Below are 21,947 nucleotides of genomic sequence, written 5' to 3'. Positions count from 1 at the left end.
GTGTGTGTGTGTGTGCGCGTGTGTGTGTGTGTGGAGGAAAAGGTGGAGGTGACCTCTCAGGCCACGTGGAGGCTGTGCTGCTCTGTGATTGGTGGAGCTGGTCGTGGTTTACATCTATCTTCACCGACACGTTTGGAGTCTGTCACAGTTCCTCCACCGTGTTTCTTTGTTGTGACTCAGCATCTGATTCATGACACAGCTGCGATTCATCCTCAGAGACAATGAATCTCTGGGATCATGTGTGTGTTTCTCCCTATACTCTCTCTCTCTCTCTCTCTCTGTATTCCCACCTCTTCTCTCTCTTTCCTCATTTGGCTTCACTCGTCCAACTCCATCCTCCTTTATTTTCATGCATCCCCTCACTTCTCTCTCTCTCTCTAGCCTACATATATTTATACACCTCCACTGCATCGCTGTATATTCCTCTCTCTCTCCCACTGTGCGCCTAACTCTCTCTGCCAGTCTCTCTCTCCACATCTGGCTTTGGGAGGAGGAAAACAGCAGATTAAGGAGTTGGACTGGACCAAAGCAGACTGGGTGGAGGTGTGGAGCAGCTGCTGTTCCTCCTGCAAGCCCCGGGTTTTCTCTCCTCCTGCAGTGAGACCCTCCCTCCTTCCCTCCCCCGGCGGGGGCCGCTCCGCTCCGCAGGCTGAAGCTGGAACAAACACATCCACTGAGGTTTCATTGGTTCACTCAGCTCCTCTAACGGAGCCCGCCCCTCCCACCCGGGCGCGGAGTGGTACGGTCCAGATGGGGGCTGGCAGTGGCGGAGCAGGGGCAGACCGAGCCGAGCCGAGCCGAGGCGGGCTGTGAGGGAGCGGGGACGCGCACGGACCTCAGATCCGGATTCAGTCACTTTTTAAAGGAATCTTTCACCTGTGCGGACTGCGCGTGCTGCCAACACGTGACCTCAGCTCGCTCAGGTTCTATGTGCAGAACAAGAGAAGAAGAAGAAGAAGAAGAAGAAGAAGAAGAAGAAAGGCAGCAGCAGCGCGTGGGACTGTGGATTTAAATAACTGACTTTTCTGCGCGTGTCCGTCCAGGTAGGTCCGGGGGGTTCTGGAGGTTCTGGGTGGAGAGGTTGGGGGGGGGGGTGTTTTCAAGGTCCGGGTGGCAGATCTGGGGGTAGCGGGGCGGTGGAGGTGGGGGGTGGGGGGTGGGGGGGGGGGGGGTGTCTGTGTGTGGATGTTTGGGGGGAAAACGCCTCGTCTCCCGCCGCATCACCGCTGCTCCTGCTCCAGGGTTTTACGCGTGGAAATTTCCCCTTTTTTCCACCGTTTTCCCACGTAGGGAGTGGGGGAGAGGCAGCAGGGCTGGGGGGGTTGATACCCCAGGTGGGACTGTTGTTGCACTCGGGGTATTTCTGGAGGCAGCTCGGCCTCGCTGCGGTTCGCTTCGCATTCTCCGCCCGTTTGAAACCGCTCAGTTCTCTGCGTAAAGACGCGTTCAGTGGCCGCAAATGTGTGTTTTTCAGTGTGTGGTGGAGGGGAGAGTGGTGGGGGAGGTGGAGGAGCAGGGGAGGAGGGGGTCTGGGAGGTAGCGAGGCTCCAGACGCCGATCCATTAAAGAAGAACAAAAGGGGGAGGCAGCAGGAAAAACGCTTTAAATCGCAGCTGAAACGGCGGAGACGTCGCTCCGAGCTCCGCGGACAAACCTGCGGCTGCTGCCCGGGATTCACGCTCCGAATCCAGCCTGGTGTTCGTCCGAATCCGCCTTCATCCGTCCGTCCATGTGCCGGAGAGCAGCCTCCATCCTCTGAAGCGGCTCCGCTCTCAGAACCCAGCGATCGATCCGCGTCGATTCCGGAGATCTGATCGAACTGTTCGGCTTCTTATTGATCTATTTCACAGACACGATCGTGTTGATCAAACTGTGATGGATGCACATGATTTAGGCTACAGTCACACCGAGCCTAAGGTTGTTATCAATCAGAAATCCAATCAGTTGATCTTTGATTTGTGATGCTCTGCTTCAAACTGACCTGATTTCCCGCAAAACACATTTCTGATACTCAATTCTCATTTTAATCGATTATCAGACATGTGTTTTGATGTGATGTTGATGTGATCAGTTGAACAATAAACATCCAGAATCAGATTTTTTGGACCAAACAGCACAGTTTCCTGCAGGGTGACGTGTTAAGGAGGTAATCAGTAATCAAAAGAATCGGTAATATGATCAGTTCTATAATAAACGATCAGTCCACAGCAGGAAAACAACCCACACACTGCCTGTAATCAATAACCAATATGATTGGTTGTATGATGATGGATGGGTAAATGTAAATGATGTGAGCAGCAGCAGGTCTCAGCCACATGTGCCCCAATAATAGATGTTCACCTGATCAATAATCTGATCGATAATGCTATGGATCAGGTGAAGATGGAGGTTCGGTTCTGAGCTCCAGCACAAAATACGTCTCAGGGTTTGAATCATGTTCATGTTCAAGCATGTTCAACTAATCAATAATCACATTGATCAGTAGTGATTACCTGTGCAGCAGATCAGAGCTGAAACGATTTGAATCTGCAGCTGCATGTTTTGATTATTGATCATTGATTGAAATGGATCAATTTCTCTGATGTGACAGTGAACTGATCAGTTCTGTGTTTCTGAGACTTGAACAGACGACTTATTGATGATTCATCAAAAATGAAAACAATCATCAGTTTCAGATTAAATCTATAAAACGTGTTCACAGAGGCTCTGGATCATAAAACAGACTCATGCAGATTAAATACGAGAAAATGAATCAGAACAAATTAAAGAGACGAACAGGAAATGAAGGTAAGATTACAAAATAAGAGCAGCAGATGATCCGTAACAAGGAAAATAATAAACGGATTCAGATGATGAACCAAATGATGATCAGTTTATTATAAACTACCAATAATTTAGATAATTAATAGTTTAGAATCAATCACAGCTGCATCAGTGAGACGTCCACAGTTATGATGTTCTGTCCAGAACCCAAACACGCTCAGTGTAAGATCAGATACAGTCATTAGAACCTGATCAGCTGCTCACTGATCAATTAATCAACTAATCACTGAGCCAATCAATGAGCCAATCAGCGTTTCAACCATGTGAGAGAAAATGAGAAAAAATCCTAAATCATTCAAATCAAAACTAAAATCAAAATTAAAGACGTTCCACAATAATCAGACATTTACACACTGCAGCATCTGTGGTTCCACGTTCTAGACCAGAACCTGACGGAGCTCGGTCCAGGCTGAGAGAACCTGCAGCTACGTGTGTGCAGCTGGAAGAATTCATCGACTGACTGAGTAATTCTGGGAAATATTCTGAAAATCATTTCCGCTGTTTCCAGCTCCTCAGAAACTTGAACTCGTTTCTGCAGGTTTTTGATTTTTGTCACTTTGGTCTCTGAGAAGCTGAGAATGTGTTTTCACTGTTTTATGACATTTAGTTTCAGAATAATCAGATAAAGAGCAGCAGTGTCTGAAACACACACACACACACACACACACACACACACACTGTGATGATCAGTGTGTGTTTCAATGTCAGAAAGTGAGGATGAGCATGAAGAGCTGCAGTCTGACCCAGGCCGGACCTCCATCAGGCGACAGATCCAGGACCCTGGTCTTATAGAGAGACTCTGTCTCAAAGTCCAGGTTTACCACCTGAACTCAGGTCAGCTGTAAAGTTTTTCCTGTGTATCAAGTCGTCAACAGAAGAACCTCAGTGAGGTTGAGTTGTTCCATCAGGAGAGAGAACGTCAGGCTGCAACCAGCTGTTCTGTTCACCATCAATACATCTGATAGATATTTTCTTTAATAATCAATAATCGACTGTTCAGTGAATAAAATGTCAGGAAACAGTGAAAAACGTCTCATTAATGAAGAGAACACGTTCTAACGTCTCAGCAACAGTGAAAAACAGATGTTGCCTTCACTGTCTGAAGAAACTGGTAAAATGCACATTTGAGAAACAACTGAAATGAAGAATCCATGTGACTGATGTCACCTCCTCAGACCACATCAGAGTCTGTGGTGGAGCTGGTTTGGATCTGGATCAGGCGTCAGGAGCTGAGTTTACATGATGTTGGTTCACTGATAAACACAGAAGTGACTCGTCATGTAAACACAACACGTTACTGAACAGTTTGAAACAAACAGTTTTTACATCTGCACTTTCTTCATCTTCTCTCAGAGTGAGGTGACATCACTCTGACTCCTCCTCCAGCGCCGTCATCAGGTCAACACGTTAAAACGTCCAACACCAAACAGCAAAGATCAGTCGATCAATTGATCAGTTAATCAAAACAAAATTAATCAGAAACTGTTTGAGGTGATTGGTTCAGGTTTTCAGATGGGAAACTTCTGTAGACGGATGAAGCTGCTTCTCAGTTTGACTGTTCAAACTGTAACAGATCACTGTTATTGATCCAGATTATTATCAGGGTCTGATCCAAACTCTACAAAGTCACAGATCTCAACACCATGAACACGTCTGACTGTAGATGAAGATCACATGGATCCGCCCCTTTAATCCAATCAGCACCAACATTTAATGTGTTCCTACCTGGTCCAGACCTCACCCCATCATACTTGGTGCAAAAATACTGCAGACAGACAGGCAGTCAGAGAGACAGACAGACAGTGAGACAGACAGTCAGACAGACAGAGAGACAGACAGACAGAGAGACAGTCAGACAGACAGACAGACAGTGAGACAGACAGTGAGACAGAGAGACAGTCAGACAGAAAGACAGACAGAGAGACAGACAGACAGACAGTCAGAGAGACAGACAGACAGACAGACAGTGAGACAGACAGTGAGACAGAGAGACAGTCAGACAGAAAGACAGACAGAGAGACAGACAGACAGACAGTCAGAGAGACAGACAGACAGTGAGACAGACAGACAGACAGTCAGAGAGACAGACAGACAGACAGTGAGACAGACAGTGAGACAGACAGTCAGATAGACCGACAGTCAGAGAGACAGACAGAGAGACAGACAGTGAGACAGACAGTCAGACAGACAGAGAGACAGTCAGACAGACAGTGAGACAGACAGACAGACATTCAGGGAGACAGTCAGACAGACAGACAGACATTCAGGGAGACAGTCAGACAGACAGTGAGACAGACAGTGAGACAGACAGTGAGACAGACAGTGAGACAGACAGACAGTGAGACAGACAGTCAGAGAGACAGACAGACAGTGAGACAGACAGTGAGACAGACAGTGAGACAGACTGACAGTCAGAGAGACAGAGAGACAGACAGACAGAGAGACAGACAGTGAGACAGACAGTGAGACAGACAGACAGACAGACATTCAGGGAGACAGTCAGACAGACAGTGAGACAGACAGTGAGACAGGCAGGCAGTCAGAAAGACAGACAGACAGGCAGACAGACAGGCAGACAGGCAGACAGACAGGTGAGAGGACGACCCCTTGGTGAAGGTCTCAGCTGTAGATTGAATCCCTGGTGTCAGACCGCTGCAGTAGTGGTCTGTTCTCCGGAGCCGGAGCCTCTGTGGTTAAATGTGAGAACAGTTTGATGAGCAGCCTGGAGGAGGTGATGAGTTCAGGGGGGGACCAGGACCAACACATCAGGACAGATGTTTTATCATCATCATCAGGACCAGCAGCTGCTCCTCAGTGGTTCAGGACTCTGACTTTAGAGTCTGGATCCATGAGTGAGTCCACGATGGACGTACACAGTGCACTGAGGGCCGTAGGTGGGGGGCCAGTAGGGGCCTCAGTGCACTGTTACAGCATCAGACTGTGACAAAGAATTAAATGATCACATTTAAACCTGCGACTAATGATTGTTATTGATGAATCTGCTGATTATCTCATCGATGAATCGTTAAAATGTCAAGAAATTAAAATAAAGAATTTCCCAGACCCCAAAGTTCAGACCCCAGACTACGACAGACCAGAACCCAGAGGATCCAGTTCACTGTGGGTCCAGAGGAGAAACTGGAGCCAGACATTTTTCTTTTCTGCTGGAAAACAACTGAAATGATTCATTAATAATCAAATCAGTTTCTGATTCATTTTATCCGACTGATTAATCGATTAATGGACGAATCACTGTGATCAGCTTTGATCAGCTGACGGCCCTCAGGGAACGTGTCACAGCGAGCTGCGGTTCCTGTTCAGAGGTTCTAACTGGAACCTTTTTTCCACACTGAGCTGAGCTTCACTTTCCTGCTGCAGATCATCACACGTCACTTTTTCCATATATGTGTGTGTGTGTGTGTGTGTGTGTGTGTGTGTGTGTGTGTGGTGCAGACATAGATCAGGAGATGATGGGATTTCCTCCTCTCTTCCATCACTGCTGCTGATTATAGAATATTGATCGTATCTATCTATGTGTGTGGACTTAACTGGAGTTGATGAAACCAGGTCAACATGTTACCTGCTGCTGTGTGTGTGTGTGTGTGTGTGTGTGTGTGTGTGTGTGTGTGTGTGTGTGTGTGTGTGTGTGTGTGCGTGCGTGTGTGTGTGTGTGTGCTTTGTCTGTTTCTGTAATTGAGTCTAAACGATTGCGTCTCTTCAACACACACAGAAAAACACACATCATTCTTTATTAATATACAATTAGACTCACACACACACACACACACACGCTGAGTCAGTGGTGGAGTCAGCCTGAGGAAACGCTGAGTCAGCCGACAGAGACAGACTTTATTTTCACGTTTCGCTGTCAGTTCGTCCTGAAGCTGTGCTGTTGTGTTTCTTTTGTTGTCCTGAATGTTTTTATCGTTATTTTGTGTGTCTGTGGATGTGTTGCACATCTTTGTAGTTGATTTGTGTGTGTCTGTGGTAGTGTTGTGTGTTTTGTAGGTTTTTTTTGTCTCTTTACAGTTGTTTCATCGACTGAAATGTTGACAGTCAGTTGGGCTCTGGCCCCAGGGCCCCGGACTCTTTGGGCCCCTGGTCCTGTGCCCAGGAGGCCCGTCACACTGAGCTCTGTCACCTCCGGCTGTGGTTGTGGTGCAGTTGTGTTGTTTGCTGATCAGATGTCGTGTAGCTGTTGTGTGTAACCTCTTTGTCTTGTAACAGTGTCGTCGGCACAGATAGATGAAGATGAAGACCATGACGTGTGGCTGAAAGCTCAGAATTGTTTGTTGACCATGATTTTGTTCGTTGCGTTGACAGGTCAGTTTGTTCTGTAGTTCTCAATCGTCGCCTGTGATCAGCTGTTTATCTTCACATCCAGCTGTGTCAGCTGATGAGGCTCGGTCCAGTTTCCCGCCCTGTGAGCTCAGTGTTTGGTCTCCACCAGCTGCTCCGCAGGTGGAGGACTGAGACGTCTCCCACTCCTCCACCTTTATTCTCTGTTTCTGTGAAACATCAGGTAGAGCTGCTCCAATCAGAATCCTTCACATTTATCTGTGAACCCTTTGGGAGGTCCGGAACCCCAGGTTGGTAACCCCTGACCCGGGGCAGTGATGCATTATGGGTGCAGAGGGAAAAAAAGGTTGGTGCTAGTGGCTAGTTTCCACAGCTGTCGACAGCTGGCGGAGCTGATTCTCTCCACGTGAAGTCACATGGTCAGCGCTTCATTAAGTCTGATTCGTCTGGTTTTTATCCACACACCAGAAAACAGGAAACTTTTTCCTCACTGATTTGTGTTTTTCATGTTTTCACTCAGGTTTTCATGTGTGAAATGAAAATGTGGATAAAAACATGTGGATGGAACTCAGCATATAAAACTACATGAAGCTGGACTCACAGCTCCGACTGAACCACGAGACTGAAGAAAGGTCAACTTCCTGTGAAATGTCTGACATGTTTGGAATATTTGTGTCAGCCATAAACTCCACACAGCACAATTCCCATGTTTGTTCGTTCCCGTTTACATGTGAGGTTACTGGTGGTGGTGGGAGGCGTGGCCTGTGACCGATGTGCCGCTCAGAGGGGGAGACTGTAAACCAGTTGTTCTCTGTTGCTACACTTTACAGATGTCCCCTAAACACCTCATATGTGGGCTATCATTAGAGGTTAGCATGGAGAAGACTCCTGGTCTCCTGTCAGGTGTGCAGTCTACCTGGGCGTGTCTTAACCTACCTGGGGGAGGAGCCTGTGTGTTGGAGTCGCTGGTTTTCTGGATGTTTGTAGATTTGAGTTTTTTAAACGACTGATTTGTTGCTCAAACACAACTGTATCACACACAAGTCACTGAGTTTCTTATTGTAGGTGATGACTTCATTCACACACACACACACACACACACACACACACACACACACAGCTGCTGGAGGTCAGGGGGCATCGAAGGAGGAAGTGAGGAGTGTCAGCTGATTGTTTCCTGCCTGCTCCTCAGCTCATCCTGTGTGTGTGTGTGTGTGTGTGTGTGTGTGTGTGTGTGTGTGTTCAGTCCTTTGAGAGGCCAGGGTCAAATACATACATGCTTGTGTGTGTGTTTACATCCAGTGTTCAGGGCCGTGTTTTGTGTGTTTGTCCTTCATGAGGTCTAGTGAAGTGTTTTTAATTTTTTTCACACAAGGACAAAACAGACTGAAACACACGACATGAACAAACTGAAATGTTCTGATCAAACAGGTAAATAATAAAAAAAAAGAAAATGAGCTGGAATAGAACCCACGTGTCTTTGACCAGCTCAGTTAAAGCCTCAGCTGTGTGAAGGTCTGGTTGTGAGTCCGAGTGTGAAGACGACACTTTTGTGTAACTGGTTAGTTTGACTCTGAAGTCAGGTGAGACACGGACTGATTCATTCAAACAAGAGGTCACATGACTCATCACCTCACTTAACTATCCAAAGATCTTTTATCTATCACGTTTTGATGGTGACAGCAGATCTCTCACTCCCTCAGTTATTCAGGAAATATTACAGCTCTGACAATACTGAGTCATGGAGGCTGATATTGACAGTGTTTTACACATTATTTAAACATCTGAATATATCAGCCAATATTTTTATTTATTTAAAGCTCCACAGTCTAAAGGTAGATGTCCATGTGTTTGTGATTATAAAGCAGGTCTAGGTTCTATATTAATACTGTGAAAGTATCAAAGCCTCCACAGAGAAATGCACACAGCCTGTATTCAGAAACTGAGCCTTAAAACCAGCCGTCAGGACTTCTGGAACTTTGTGATGTCACACAAGAGAGGCTCAGATCCTCTCTTCTGATTGGCTGACTGACCTGTTGTTACTAGAGCTCCAGAGAGAAGCCTGAGAGAGGAGATGTAAAACTACACTGAGATGGTTTTTGGTTCTTAAAGCCACAAATATATCTTCTGATGGAGATCAACACTTAAAGTTAAAACATGGAGCTTTAATGAAACTTTGAGGACTGAGCTGAACAGTTTGACCTGAAACACATCTCTGACATTTTTTTCAGAGGTAATCAGCTAATATTGGTTCAGATATTGGTCCGATCAGTTCATTGAAGAGTTGTAGTAAATCACCTGCTCTGATCTTTACCTCTGTTCAGTGTAGCTGCTGTAACATCCTGTTCAAATCTGCGTGTGTGTGTTTTAATCCCTGGAGTTCAGGGTCAAATACATGTACGCTCAAGTGTGTTCACATCCTGTGTGTGTGTATAATTGCATGTTAGCACGTGTGTGTGTGTGTGTGTGTGTGTGTGTGTCAGTGTGTGTATGTGTGTGTGTGTGTACTTGTACTTGCTACATAGTAAGGACCAAAAAAAAGTATTTTACTAACAAAGTGAGGACATTTTGGGAAAGTGAAGACATTTTGGCCGGTCCTCACTTTTTGAGACACCTTCAAATCACATGTTGAGGGTTAAGACTTGGTTTCAGAGTTATGGTTAGAATTAGGTTTAGGTTAAGGTCAGGGTCAGGGTCAGGGTCAGGGTTAGGGTCAGGGTCAGGGTTAGGGTTAGGCTCTCAGGTGTGATGGTTAAGGTTAGGGTAAGGGGCTAGGGAATGCATTATGTCAATGAGTGTCCTCACAAAGATAGAAGTACAAGTGTGTGTGTGTGTGTGTGTGTGTGTGTGTGTGTGTGTGTGTGTGTGGTATCACTCTGCAGCTGTTGAGCTATATATGCTTTATGTACCAACAGGGACTTATAGGCTGTGTGTGTGTGTGTGTGTGTGTGTGTGTGTGTGTGTGTGTGTGTGTGTGTAGGGTGGAGTCCAACATTCAGGATCATACCACAGTTTTTTTCCATATGTTTTCAGTCGTTATTGCAGCTCACGTATAGAGACTCTGCTGTGATTTCTCCTCTGAGCTCCACAGAGTGGAGGAATGTAAAGTGTATGTGATTTGTAGTAAATGAGTTAAATCGTAGAAAAACAGTGGTTTGGTCCTTTAACTGGAGCCTCCTCTGATCTGGACTCTGTGACCTCCTGACTTGAACCCGACCTCTCAGCTCTCAGCGTCTCTGTTTTAAACCATTAGAGAGGCAGTGGAGTGTGTCCCAGTCTGAGCTCCGGCTCTGATCTCAGATGTTATCCTCACAAATATTTAGCTTTAATAATCATAACATGTTCAGATCAGCTGAGCGGCACCGGAGCTGTTGTGGCGGGGGCCTCCACGCAGCAGCAGCAGGGGGGGCTGAACAGAACTGGTCCACAGTGATGCTGTTCTGACATCTGGGTCAGAACGAGGTGGCACCGGGCGGAGCCCTCACAACCCTGACACGTTGTTCAGGTTTAGGTTGTTGCTCATTGTGTAGCAGGAGTGGATCCTCTGTCAGGTCTTTACCTCTGTAGCTGTTTTCACTGCCTTGTGATTAAACCTGACCAAAGCTCCTGGAGAAGACAAGATTTCATATCTGACCATGTGATGTGGGCACGTGTAAATGAAAGTGTATTAAATTTCATCAGGATTCTTTCCAGATGTGTCCAGAGGTGTGAAGCCAGACACGTAGTCTTAAGTGAAGACAACGTCTAAGATGAATAACATCACACTGTGTCAGACGGAGGTGTCTAATCTGTGATGCAGCACATCTTGAAACTTAATGTTATGTTTCAGTGAAATGTAATAATATCATCTGATGTCAACAGCACTGAATATCACAATATTTCCTCCATCTAATTTCTTTATTTGTCACAGTCCCACTCTCATTTCACTGCTTCGCTCACTGTACTCTGAACCTTGACATGTGAGAAATAAAACTGTGACCTGCTATTTAGCAGCAACATCTCAAAAAACACCAGAAACATAAAATACAATAATATAATTAGATATTGTTAAAAAAAAGAAACGGTCGGGCCTCAGCCTGAGTCCTTTTTTAGACCTGGACTCTGACTGGATTTCCAGTGAAGTTCACAGAGAGGGACCGGTCTGACTAAAAGCATATTTCTTCTTCTCTCTCTGAGGGGGACACTTCAGAACACAAACCGTTCACTTTGGAAAATGCATTAGTTGCTAAGTGACAGAACCTTAATTGAGGACATTTTAAAATCAGAAAATGGACAGAAGCTTCCGGATCCTGAGAGGCTGCAGGTTTCTGTCTCACAGGGGAAATAAAAACCAGCTCAGACCCAGACTGTGGATTTCACTTCCTCTGCTCCCTGCGTCTTCAGTCCTCAGGTGGACTGGCTCCAAAATACATGTTTACAATACACCAAACCCGTTTGAGTCTAAAACTCCAGGGTTGTGTTGTAGTCTGGACGGACACAAACAGACCTTTGGAAATGGTGACGTAGACGCCCACGGTGGCTCCTGATTGGCTCTTATCAGCCTGGACTACCAGTGGTGAAACAACATGGAGAATGAATGAAAGTGTTACTGAGCTTGTTGCCTCTGCAGCAGCTGTTGTTCAGCTCGGTTCTGGGTTTGAACTCTACAACTGTCTCTGCTGTTCCTCCTTCAGAGGATTTACTGCAACCAACCAACTGAGAGAAGACAATCTGCTTCCTGTTTACAGCGGCTCGCACATGCTCAGTGCAGGTGAATGGTTGTGTGTTTTCAGGTGTGTTAGTGTGGACCGAGATTATTTCTGATACGGAGCTAAAACACTCGTCTGGACAGAGATCGTTAAACATAGCTGATCATTGGATGGTCCCTCCCCCTCATCGCTCTGTGATTGGTCGGCTGTGTGGAGGTGATATAGTAGAGTTCATTATGTCTCATCCCCCTACAACCCGTCTACAGCGGGGTGGGTATATAAAGATCAGGACAGACCAGAAACCAGGTTCACATCCAGAGTCCAGGTTCACAGCAGCTCTTTGGTTCAGTTTGGTGAAAGTTGGTGGTTTAGGTTAAATGTGTGAGGTCCATGTGAACTGTTCTGTGTCAAACCAGACCAGGATCTCTCTTGAACCTGAACCAGCAACTGTGAGGGTCTCAACAGAACCATGAACCAGTTTAATAAAGCTGAGGTCATGACCAGAGGAGACTGTTCTGCAACATCAAATATTAAGGTGAAAAACATGTGAATAATTAACTGATATCAACAGACCTGAAATCTGATCAATCTGTAAATGACATTGTTTTATTTTTATGTGAAACCTGATTGCAGCTACGTTTCCTACCCAACATATCTGCAGCTCAGTCGCTAAGTCGCTGCTCGGCCTCGTCCTCTGTGAACATCAATCTCAGCTACAAAGACAGCGACTGAAGACGCCGCAGAGAAGTTTGTCTGAAGAATAATCAAGCTGCTTCCTCAGAGGGAGGAGGGCTGGGTGCTTCAGGTCCCGTCAGATGATTCAGTGACTGTTTAGTTTGAAGCAGACTTGCACCCCAGCAGATGGGGTAGAACGGGAGTTTCTGTATGAAGCAGCACCAGAGGAGTCGGCTTGTGTTTGACCTGTGAAGTGGAACCTGGAGGCTGCGCCGGTCTTTTAACGACTGAAACAGAGCTCAGTGTTTCCCACCCTGCTCTGGACCGACTTCACAGTTTTTAAAATAGCTGCTGTTAATGTTTGCACTTTCAGGCGTCAGGTAAATGGGTTTTATCAGAGGCTAATGAAGCCAGCAGAGAGGCCGCCGGCTCCAGAGGTTTAAAACAAAAAAGGGTTTCAGCTTGAGCTGCTGGAGAAACGCCCTCAGAACAGCTGATCCAGATCTGATCTGGACGTCTGAGCCGGTTTCGTTTAAAGGAGCACGTTTCAGCTCATTTGTCTCACAGTTCGTATGTTTTCCGTCAATACAGAGCTTTTTCAAAGTAAAAGTTTTTCAGATCAACATTGAATCACACTGAACAGAAAACCCTGCTGTTGCTGACATGTTGTTTCTGGCCACTCCCACAGCCTGTGACATCACATCAGCAACAGCAGCTGATTGAACACTTCACCTCTGTGTGCTTAAATTTATTTTCCTTTACAAAGGGCATTAGATGCTGTTTAAGTCTTAATTTATTTATGAAGGAATTTAAATATATTTGCCCGCCCACCTCAGGCTGTGATGTTAGTTTTTAAATTTAAAGTCTTTCAAATAAAACACAGGGAAAGTGTTGGTATCAATAACAAGATATATCTGGAACCAAAAACCATCTCAGTGTAGTTTTACATCGCCGCTCTCAGGCTTCTCTCTGCAGCTCAAGGGGGTCCAGGTGGGCGGGGCTTAGGGCTTGGTGAGGGAAGTGACTGCTTTGTTGTGACATCACAAAGTTCCAGAAGTCCTGACGGCTGGTTTTAAGGCTCAGTTTCTGAATACAGGCTGTGTGCATTTCTCTGTGGACTGAGCCTTTGATACTTTCACAGTATTAATATAGAACCTAGACCTGCTTTATAATCACAAACACATGCACATCTACCTTTAGACTGGGTGGAGCTTTAATAAAACCAAAACTACTGATACAGCTCATTGATAACTGTTATACTCTGAGGTATTACGTTTTTAAGACACTCCCTATATGTCCATGTATTTCTGTCTCAGTGAATACATTAAGAACTCCATTAAAAATAATCAGTATATACTGCAGTGTACTACAGTCCCTGTTTATTTCCATCTAATGCTCAACCCATTTATATTAAAACCACTTAGTTTTTATATGATGATAAAGTCATGCAGACTTCAGAGTGTCGCTGTGTCTCCATCGTGTGTCTGTACGGACTCTGTCCTCTGTCTGTCTTTATGAAGGATGGAGTCCAGCAGAGTCTCAGCTGATGGATCCAATCAACATTTACTCTGTGAGCTCTTTACGACCCCGGCGCAGGATAAATATAGCCTTCAGTACAGTTAAATGCAGCGTGACTCCACTTTCAGTCACCGGAGTAAACTTTGTTTTGATTTTCTGTCCCAGCAGTCAGTGCAGCACTGATATATATAGGGGTCAGAGGTCAGCGGGGCTGCACGATGAATAAGCTCCCTGTCAGTGTGTGTGTGTGTTTACAGCTCTCGGTTTGTTTCTGATCCGTTGGCGTGACCCCAGAATAAACCGAAACACTGGAGGATTGTTTTATGATGTTCTGCTTCGGTCTGAAAACAGCTGATGAACATAAAGAAGAAACGATGGAGCTGTGGAGACATGGCGTCCACTCTGCACAGACAAGTTTACTGATGCCAGGAAGGTGAACAGACAAAAACAGATCCACCAATCACGACCAGCTTTACTCAGCATCTCTCTCACTATTGGCTCTGTGGGTCCGTCAGTGTTTATCTCGGCCAATCAGATCACAACACCCTCTGAGAGATGCTTGTTTAACTGAACTCCAACTGCAGCGCCGCTGTGACCGCTCAGGGTCAGACGTGTTTAGATGTTCACGTCTCTGGTTTCCATCAGCTGATCCATTAGATTAAAAAAAAACTTCAACCGCCTTCAGAGTCATGTGATCAACAGTGTTTCCCTCTAATGAAATAACAGTCTGATGGACTGATGATGGCTAATACTGTGTGTGTGTGGTCTGAGACCCTGTGGTAATGACAGAGGCCTAATAGATGGACTGTTTTGTGTATACACACACACACACACACACACACACACACACACACACACACACACACACAGCTAATGGAGCATCTATTACTCAGATTGTTGCTGGAGCTGGTGGCTGCATCAGAGAAACCAGTGTTGCCAGATCTGACTGAAGAAAAGTATCTCATTTATTGACTATGAGCTTTAGTATCAGTGTAATTAAATGACTGAGTCTTGTGGGTTATGTTTTATTAAAATTTAAAAGTCACCACTTATATGCAGGTCTGGTCGGGCTGCTGCCACAGGGTAGTTTCAGGACCGGTCTGATTGTTGTTTACTCTGGAAAATTCATTTTGCTGAATTGATTGTTGAGCTTCTGTTTGCTGTGAATCGTTGTGTGTTCTGACAAATTTCACTAAATTACTGTGATACAGGAGAAAACTTAAAAACATGAAGATTCTCGGGGAAGTTCTGCAGTGATGAGGAGTTTTTCTCTCTGGTTTATTCCTGATCAGAGACAATGAGTCACTTCTGTAGAACCAGTCACAATGAATGTTTCATATTGTGTATTTGTTTTAGAGTTTGGTCAGACAAAACAAAATGGTCTACTGTCTCCACCTCTCCTCTTTCAGTCCTCCCTTCCAGTATCTCATTGTGATGGGAGCAGCAGTGTGTAATTAACTGCTTCAGTTTGGTGAAGCGAAGCCATCGTCTGTCTCCAGAGAGAGAGAGAGAGAGAGAGAGAGAGAGAGAGACTTGCTCTTATTTACCTGCAGAAACAGCCTCCATCATCAGCTACAGGGGGAAAGCTCAGTTTTACAGATGGACAGTGAAGGGATCACGCTGAGGGACAGTGTGTTAGCATGTTAGCATTGGAGCTGTTAATAGCACAGTCGTGCAGTTTGCAGTGGTTTGTAATTATAGAGGCGGACTGAGAGGAAGATGCAGTGAAATTAAAGTGGACGTGTTAAAGTGCAGAGTGGTTCACAGTTCACTGTGTTTATGTAATTACAGGAAGTGACACAACAATCAAACTAAATGAGATCACAGTCACCAAAATAACAGATTTACTGTCTCAGTTTAAAGAGGAAAATCCTTTTTGGGGCAGGTTTAAAGGTCCACTCTGTCACTCAAGAAAGTCAAAACATTTTAACATTCAAATATAAGAAAACATGAATTTCTTTCTTATGAGGGACAAATTTCAGGTGTTTTCACCTGTAACCTGAAGAGTTTGAGTCATAGAAAGTTATTATTTGTGTTAGTCAGCTGATTACAAATGAAAAGTCCTGTAAAGGAGTGGGTGTCTGGTGCTGGACCCCACACTAACAGGCCTGTCAGTCAGTGGAAGTGACAGCAGTCGTCTGCCATGTGTTGAATTAGCACTTTCCAGTGTCCACTGGTGTAATTTGATCATCCCGCCTCCTCCCATCCTCAACTTGCCAAGTATGTGAGTCTGACCGTGGTGGAGTCGGCGCTGAGGAGGACTCCGGGTTAACTGATCCAGCTCCGAGCGTGTTCGTGTGAAAGAGGCGGAGCCGTTAGTGACGGCAGCAGCAGAACCGGAGAGGAGCAGTTCATGTCAGATGAGTCTGTCTGGCTGAAATGTTGCAAATTTAACTGTGGGAAATATTTAGTGTGACAGTGTTTAACAGACACCAGAGGGTTTAGTTTCTGAAGATCTAATGATGTGATTCTGAGCTGCAGTGATGGAAATTCAGCTTTAATCATTGTGTTAAATTCTCATGTTTGTTAAAAGCATCATTAAAAAGATCTGTTGCTCTTTATCATTTGTCATTTTAAAATAGACTCTTTTGTCCCTGTCGGGCTCCTGTAGGAATGATGACTCAGTTTTTCCAGTGAGTCTTAACTATTCTGAACATATTAGCATACAGTCACAAGTGTTAGCAGTATATCAGCTAATGGCCCTGGCTGTTAGCACTAGCAGTTAGCATCAGAGCAGGAGGATGCGCAGATGAAGATAGTTGACTGTATTTTCAGAGGACAGAGGACGGCCGCTCGCTAACTGTGCTCACTGATTAGCTGTTTGGTGAAAGATGTGAAGATGTGGCATTAAAAGTCACATTACAGGCGACTGCTCAGGTGTTTTACTGATGGTCTCACCTGGAGCAGGTCCAGGCTCGGACTGATGAACCTCGCTAAAGGACGATGATCGTGATCGATGATGTTTGTTAGAAAGTTAGTACCTGAGGACAGAAGCTGTAAAAGTGAAGTGTGTCTGAAGATAAAGATGCATATCAACCACCCAAATGTGTTTGGTTGATGTATTTACATGTAAAAATAGTCACATGACTTCCTGAGGGAGTTTGAATTAAAGACCTGAAGTATAAAGATGCTTCTGGTTGGAGCCACATGTGAAGCACATTAAAATGAGGGCGGGGCAGCGAGCTGCGTGGAGGATGATGTCATCACGCCCACAGCTGAAACACTTCCTGTTCAGACGGTGAGTTACTGTCCATGTGACCACCGACTGCGGCTGCAGTGTTGTGTGTGTGTGGTGCCTTGCTCAGAGGCTCCTCAGTGACTCTGGATGGTGTTTCTCCTGTTGTGATTTCAGTCTGACATTAATTATTATTTTACTGTATTTACCACTAAGTGATTCATTGATTAAAAGTGAAATGATCTGTGGGCACAGCGGGGGTGTCCATCTATGATATATATTAGATCTGTTCTTTTCTTTTTGTTATTTTTATCAGATTCTTACATCTCATATTTTACAGCTTTGGTGAAATAGCTCATTGACAGTCCTGCTAATAAAGCAGCCTCTGAATTCGCTGTGTCAGGAAAACATTCATCTCCGTGTTAGACAGAAGTGACCTTCACAGAGTCAGACATCAGCAGAACACACACACACACACACACACACACACGACCTCCAGTTTATTTTACCTCCTTTATGAGTTTCAGTTATTTTAGTTTTCTCTTTGCAGCTTTACTCTGCAGCTCCGGTCAACAGTTTCCTCTCACTCAGTTTTATATCTCAGTCGAGTTCAGCTTTAAGTCACTGTTTTAACTCAGAATTATGTGATAATAAGCCAAAATGTAAAGATATTTAATGATTATACTTTTAGAAATGATACATAAATATGCTATATACTGTACTATATGATATAACTTATATACTTTATTTCTAACAGCAAAATTAAATTCTTCCTTTTATTGCATTATATTACATCTACTTTCCATGACAATAAAGCGTCTTTGAATGGGAATTAAATTCAAATTAAATTCTTGTGATATTAAGTCATTTTTTATGCCAAGTCAAAATTATGATGTTATAGTAATAATAATGATGGTGTTAATATAATATAATAAATGTACGCAGCACTTTTGATAGATATTATCATGAAGTGTTTTATATGGAAAAATCAAGAATAGTTCAGTACAACAGTTGAATAATGTCAGTAAATAAATGTGCAATAAAATGAGTCAGAAAGAGAAATAAAAGAGGACAGATAAAAGGAGAAACATCTGGAAAAGGCTTCAGAAGTGATTTAATGTAACATGACAGATGCTTTTATCCAAAAAAGTGAGGGACGTCACTAAAGCTTCATAAATCAGAGAAGTCATTCAAAATAATAATAATAATTTTAAAAAGATGAATGACTTTTTAAAATTTCTATTCAAATGATGAAATTTGTATTTTTTTCTCCTATTTTTTTTGTGTGTAATTTCTTTTTCCCTTTATTCATTTCTTATTTGAAGTGACTCTGATTTCAGCTGTAATGATAAAAAGGTTCAGACTCAGTCCACATCTTTCTGATCAGTCACTTTAATATTTGAATATTATAGAGTTATTATTGAAATAACTGTATCAGTATATTTTAAATGAGCCTGTTGTTTGGGGAACAAACTCCACTCATCACCCAACCAGGAGCCATAAAACCACCCCCTCCATCACCTCCATCTGTGTCCGTCTCCCCCTCTCTGACCCTGCCTCACCCCCCCTCGCCCCCCATCTATGTGACTGAGGCTCTGTTTGAATCACAGGCTCCAATAAACACACAACAAAGACACATTGTGCTGCAGCTTCCTGACAGAAAAGGCTTCGGGGCGGCTCTGGGCGCTGAGGGTTTCAGGGTGGTCTGATACGGAGCCGGAGGGCGGAGATGGACGGAGATAAGAGCCGGGCAGATAGAGGAGACACAGGAGGACAGATGTCAGATTGAGACACGTTTAGGTTGATGGAGATAAGAGTCACTCAGAGATCTCCTCCTTCTACTGCCTCAGAAAATTAACAAACATGTTTCTAGATCAATAAGTAATTTATCAAACAAATATCCTCTGATTTTCTGCTCCTCTGTTTTATTTCCTGGCAAACTGAACATCACTGGGTTGTAGATTATCCTCGTTACGGTCACAGCAGCTGCCTGCGAACAGAGGATGACCTGAAACTCAAGAAATCTGCGACTCAACTAGATCTGGATCAGAGCAGTTTGATCTCAGTGTAAAAACATCCAGGAAATCAGAGACGGGTGGTTCAGTCCACCTGAGGAGGAGGACTGAGAGGTGATGATGCAGGTGTGTAATCACCGTGGGAGACGGGAGGTCATGTCCCCTCCCGTGGATGACATTCCCCCTCAGTTTTTTTAACAACCAGACAAAAACTAGACTCAAACACACTGGACGTTGTTTTCATGTCAACCAGCGACAGTGAACACAACACCTGTGCCACACCTGGATAGACTGAAGTTCTTCCTCTGGTGTTTTTGTCAGTTACCAAACAGCTTCAGGTGCATAAGGAGGTCGGACCGTGGGTTCCATGTAGCCGGGAAACAAAGAGGGACACAGACGCATCTGTGTCTGAGTGAGAGTGAGTCTCGCCTGGATTTTACCTGGAGGTGAGACACCTGGAGACGAGGCGTCAGCTTGGATCAGAATCCAGTGTTAATGTTACGGCAGCTAACACAGCTTGTTATGAATCATTAAGCTGTTCAACAAAAAAATAATTGGTCACCATTTTGATAATCGATGAATTTTTTTCATTTTTCAATGAAAAAAAAAGTCATTCTCAGGATCTTTCTCCTGTCACAGAGAGCGTTTATCTCTCCTGTTTTTTACATTACACACTTTGATTGATAATGACAATAATTGTTAGTTGCATATATAAACACAACTCAGAACACACACACACACACACACAGTCTTTGGTTCAGCAGGGTGATGGATGATCCAGTGAAATCGTAGTCCAGTTAGAGAAACTCTATCTGTCTCCTCTGTCTGCCCAGCTGTCTGTTGTCCACACACACACACACTCACACACTCACACTCTGGCCCATCTGTCGACCTCTCCTCTCTCTGGTTTCCCCCTCAGCTCAGCAGGCTAATTAACTAATGTGCTGATCTTTCACTGCCTCTTTGTGTTTCAGTGTGTGTGTGTGTGTGTGTGTGTGCGTGTGTGTGTGTGTGTCACAGGGTTAATTGTTGGACTCGGCTTACTGTACCTCTCTGCTGCCAGAGTGAAAACTTTATTATCCGTCCATTCAGAAAACAGCTCAGACTCCATGTTCGTCTTCTTCTGCTGCCTCATTAGCGGCGGTCGGTCGGAGCCGACGTCCTCGTCTCTGTCACTGATCATCGCTGCTGATGTGAGAGTTCATCTGCAGTCAACATGTGGAGGGTTTATTTTAGTTGAGGCGTTCTCCTGAATGACACTGACAGAGTTTCTTCTTCAGATGTCTAAATGAAGCGGCTGAGAGAAGCCCAGACCTCCACTGGAAGACTTCCTGTCTGAAGCTGTGTTTCGTTTGCTGGGTGTAATTTATGCACTGACACAGTTACACAATTAACGAGACAGGACAGCAGATTACAGCAGGTTGTTTGTGAGGACAAATTAAGGCTGTCACTTTTTAACCAAAATTCAAAGGACTGTTCAGAAATCAGAGCCGCTCGGTTCTGGAACAGTGATTTCCTCACTCTCTGTGAAACATCTGAAAATAGAGAAAAATGTCCATCACAGTGTCTGAGTCCAAGATGATGTCTGGAAAAAAAACTGAGAAATCACTGAGAAATCAGTCAGCCAGCGGCTTTTCATGTTTATCTAACACTGTCACTTTAACTGGTTAAAATGTCTCCAGCACAGGTTCATATCAGCTGTGGGCTTAGGTCCAAATATTATAATATCAAATATTACGATTTCCCACCATACAGGAAATTTTGAAAAAAAACAACAACTTGTCACTGGCATGTGATAAATAAAACTTTGAACTTCTGTTCAGCAGCATCGTATATACCTGCAACATAAAATACAATAATATAAATATATACTTAAAAAACATCTGAAATATAAAATACAACAATATAATTATATGATAAATATAAATGGCCAAAGATCTTTTATGACAGGGAAGAAGCTCCACTCTGTAACTCCACTGTGTAATCAATGCTTCAGCAACTCCAACAGAGTGAGACATCGTCTCTCAGAGGACTGTTTCACATCTGTGTCAGGAGCCACATTCTCCAGTTCAACTTTACATCAGATCAATAATTAAAGCTGATCAATTTTCAAGTATAATGTATTTGTATCAGGTAGTTTTTGAGTGTGTCAGATTCATATTTAATCAGCATTAGGTCAGTATCAGTATCAGAGATGATCAATATCAAAGGACTCGGATCAGGATCAGGCCGAAAACACTGTGTGTGTGTGTGTGTGTGTGTGTGTGTGTGTGTGTGTGTGTGTGTGTGTGTGTGTGTGTGTGTGTGAGAGCATGTGTGTGTGTGTGATTGAGTCAAAATAAACTGTGTGTCCATGGTAATGACGGAACATGTCTTCCAGTGAGCGAAGCATCAGAATATAAACCGGTCGATCAGTGAAACGTCAGAGATGAAAACGTTACAGAAATAAAAACCGGAGGAACTGAGGCTCCTTTGTTTCCTTTCACCTCCTCAAATCTCTCATATTGATCAGTGTGTCCAACCTGAAACCAGGAGGAAGATATGAGGCACTGCTACAGTTGAGGGTTCAGTTCCCGCTGGGACGCCCACGCCGAGAACATACGCAGCAGGCATTTTAATGTAGAACCTGCAGCGAGCGACCAGAGCCGGCGTCTGCTGGAGGGAGAGAAGCCTCCATTTTGTCTCGTTCACCACTCGACTGTAGATGAAGCTGCTTTCACCAGAGAGTTTCAGTGTTTCAGAGAGGTGTGTGTG

At 44.4% G+C, this 21,947-nt stretch overlaps 1 protein-coding gene across 1 annotated transcript in view; it reads left to right on the top strand.

The window, feature by feature from the left end:
* The first annotated feature begins 657 nt into the window (after window positions 1–657).
* The window catches only part of plxna3 (plexin A3), a 106,783-nt gene continuing 85,493 nt past the window's right edge, over window positions 658–21,947 (top strand). The window contains exon 1 of the mRNA XM_071458785.1: window positions 658–1,043. The gene's annotated coding sequence lies outside the window, so the exon portion shown is untranslated. The remainder of the gene's footprint in view (window positions 1,044–21,947) is intronic.

The sequence above is a fragment of the Trachinotus anak genome, unplaced genomic scaffold (assembly GCF_046630095.1).
Source record: "Trachinotus anak isolate AG129_WGS33_773 ecotype Australia unplaced genomic scaffold, CSIRO_AGI_Tana_v1 ptg000022l, whole genome shotgun sequence".
In the NCBI taxonomy this organism is placed as follows: Eukaryota; Metazoa; Chordata; class Actinopteri; order Carangiformes; family Carangidae; genus Trachinotus; species Trachinotus anak.
The sequence above is the reverse complement of the archived record's forward strand: the minus strand, read 5'-3'. Positions and strand labels throughout refer to the sequence as shown.